At 36.9% G+C, this 3,199-nt stretch overlaps 1 long non-coding RNA gene across 2 annotated transcripts; it reads right to left on the reverse strand.

Annotated features, from left to right (window-relative positions):
• Positions 1 to 136: 136 nt before the first annotated feature.
• On the reverse strand, positions 137 to 3,192 carry LOC124894102. 2 transcript variants are annotated; one of them, XR_007051013.1, is made up of 4 exons: positions 2,551 to 3,192; positions 2,265 to 2,471; positions 927 to 1,454; positions 137 to 495 (listed from the first exon to the last, which is right to left on the reverse strand). It is a non-coding gene; the product is annotated as an uncharacterized LOC124894102 (long non-coding RNA). The 2 variants fall into 2 exon arrangements; XR_007051014.1 differs by having other exon boundaries at positions 927 to 3,192.
• Between the last annotated feature and the right edge of the window lie 7 nt (positions 3,193 to 3,199).

A 3,199-nucleotide genomic window follows, 5' to 3' on the forward strand; every position in this document is an offset into this window, starting at 1 on the left:
ATTCAATGGAAAGCTCGCCTGCCGGATAACAGGCTTTTGCTTTGTGGCACCAGAAGTAACTGCATCAACGCAAAGTGTCTTCAGCTGTTTTACAGTTATTGACTTGGGAAGAAATAAATAATGAAGAAAAACAGAGTCAGGATAAACCATACAAGTATGGATATAAATTGAGGAATCACTTTCATATACACAAGATATATCCGAAGAAGATTATGACTAACAAAAATATAAAGTTGGGCAAAAACAACAAATCATAAGGATCAACGTTTTTGTCTTTCGCTCCTCCATTTACTTTGAAGACTTGTCCGCCTTAGTGTCGAATTCACTGTGGATCAGTTTGTATGGCTCATACTTCTTTACTTTCTCAATGGAGCGTACTTCAAACAAAACCCAATAGATTTGTCCACTCCAAAGTGGGTTATGAACTTGAACACATGGATGGCATTTACACCTTGCATTTCATATGTTGTTGCGATTTTTTCCATTTAACGCAGCCTGAAAAGTCAGAGATGGGATAAACCATATAAGAATGGATAGTCATCAGATCAAAGCAAAGATAAAACATATAAAAGCGACGTATATTTCATGTAGCACAAGAAGGTTTGATGTTCCAACACTGCGTATTTGGTGATCAAACTTTTTAATTTTGTCAAATGAGTAGAGATTGATGTATAAAACATTTTAATGGTGATATAGGGAACATCACGTTAACTTCCTACCAACCAAGTTTTGTAAAGTAGCTAAAGACCAGCCAGTTATACTTCAGCATCAACATCTGATACCCAAGGAAATTGAATGACATTCATTTACCACACCAGTACGTGTCTGCACCGATCAGGATATCAAACGAAGTAGGTAAAGAGCATTTTGCACATTTTCATTTGGAACATTATAGGAAATAGCTGATTGAGCAAGTACATGCCTACCTTAGCTGGGAAGTAGGCAGATCTGTAGGCCATGTGATCCCTGGCATATAAAGGTGGTAACTATTGCCTTAAATGCATCTCCAAAGTAGATATTCCCAAACTTATCAGCTCCCACTGTGGGTAAATGTACATGTTGTGCTGTAGTTAGCCGTCTAGGAACCGTGTCTGCAGCAAATATGTACACTTGATTTTTGTCACGTCTATACTTGCAGTCGTGGAATGACAGTAAGAAGTGAACAATTGTAGCATATCAGTAGAAATCAACACTTCCGAAAGCAGCTATCCCCAACTGAAGCAACTTCATTTGAAAGGGCCCAGTAATGGCAGTATACTATTTCAATTCAGTTGAAACCCGTTGCGTAGACGCGCCATGTGGTTTTCATTGCTTATTTTAAATATGTTTTCCATCAGCTTCCCTCAACTATATGGGAAAACTCTCAGTTGCAGGTCAGGTAGGTGCGGAACACCCAGAGTTTTGATGCCTACATTCTGCCCTGCCGGTTGTACCATCTGGACCAAAAGAATTGCCTGACAACAATAGAATCATTAAATAAACATCAACATCGAATCTTTAACAAAAACCCAAATCAATGAATCAAACAAATACAACAAAAACAATAATAATGAAATCCCACAAGTGAAATATACGCAGACATTACCCCTACCTCACGGAGGTATAGAGGTTGTGATCCTCGGTTTGAGTACAACAAATCAATGTAGATATGAAAATGAAGCACGACATGAAAAAATATAGCAACTACTAATTACAAAAACAATAATGACAACAAAAAGAACAACATACCCCGTGAAATGAGTGTAGACTGTACGTGGACCTTAGCCTAATGGGTTAAAGAGTTTGATTTTGGATGATCCTCCATATCATGGTAGAGGTTTCCAACGGTTAATAACTCGACCATCAAAGTATCACGCTTCTGTTTGTTCTTGTTGGTCCTATTACGTTGTCGGCTGTGAGGAAGAATTGACCGCACGCTTGGCATTATTGACCATGTTTGATTCATCATTTAAGTGAAGTTCATGAATGTCAGTTGATGGAACACTATTAACAATATGTCTATGACCCTTAGATACCTCAGTTAAGCTACCAGGGACTGACTTTTCATATATATTCTTAGGTGTCACATTTGGCCTTTGGTTATAGCTACTATACTTATGCTTGATGACTCTCCCATTACTTGAATGACAAATATGTTTTCCATGACAGGCAGTAATATTGGTGAGGTTTAGTTCTATCCTCGAAGCAAAAGTAATATGAACAGGAGCTCCTGGTTTTCATAAGTATCCAATGTTAAATAAAATATCAAATTATAAGATCTTTACCTATATAAGAACTTTTGAAAGTATGCTTGGCTTCCTAATGAAACTCCAACAGCATTGTGTAGCTACAAAGAGGATGAAAAATTTGCGCCCTTGAAGCTGAAAAACGTCCTTAGTAATGCACAAAAAGCTACGGCACAATTCTTTTCTCTTCAGCTTGCTGATATGGGAGATTTCACTCTTAATGAGTTGAAGAACTTTGAAGATGTTCTGTAGTTTTATGAACAGGACCTCGTGGTTTTCAGAAGTATCCAATGTTAAATTAAATATCAAATTATAAGATCTTTACCTAAATAAGAACCTTAGAAATTATGCTTGGCATCCTAGTGAAACTCCAGGAGGCTGCAGCTACAGAGAGGACAAGTTGCTTCATTTCAGAGGAACTGGAAGCGTAAAGCTTGAGGAATGGGACAGGATTTATGAGTATGATATGTGAAATAATTTTGGAGATCCCGATAGTCCACTTATTGCCCGACCAGTGCTTGGAGGATACAAAGAGTATCCTTATCCAAGAAGGGGAAGAACTGGAAGACCTCCATCTAAGACTGGTGATTAATATTTCGCTCTTTTTATGTTTTACCAGTTTTATTGCTGATTTTTATTCCGTTGAAGAAATTCTTCATGATCCTCTTATGGTAACAATGAGAAGATAGAAATAGAAGGGATGTCTAACCAATATTACTGTATCATCCATTTTCATAGTGAAATTCACATTGTATGCTGAAAAGAATATACGAATAATAGCAGTAACCGTGAAAAGAAACACGATAACATAGACACAAACTACGAAACTGTTACATAGCTAAATGATGAAGAAAATTAGTGGCGCGATAAACCAAACAATAATGGATTTCATATTTCAAACAAAAGTTAAATAACGTTGAGAAAGAAAATTATTTGTGAAAACACATCTACTGATGACACTAATTAAAAAGGGT

This window comes from Capsicum annuum, unplaced genomic scaffold (genome assembly GCF_002878395.1).
Source record: "Capsicum annuum cultivar UCD-10X-F1 unplaced genomic scaffold, UCD10Xv1.1 ctg69706, whole genome shotgun sequence".
Lineage (NCBI taxonomy): Eukaryota > Viridiplantae > Streptophyta > Magnoliopsida > Solanales > Solanaceae > Capsicum > Capsicum annuum.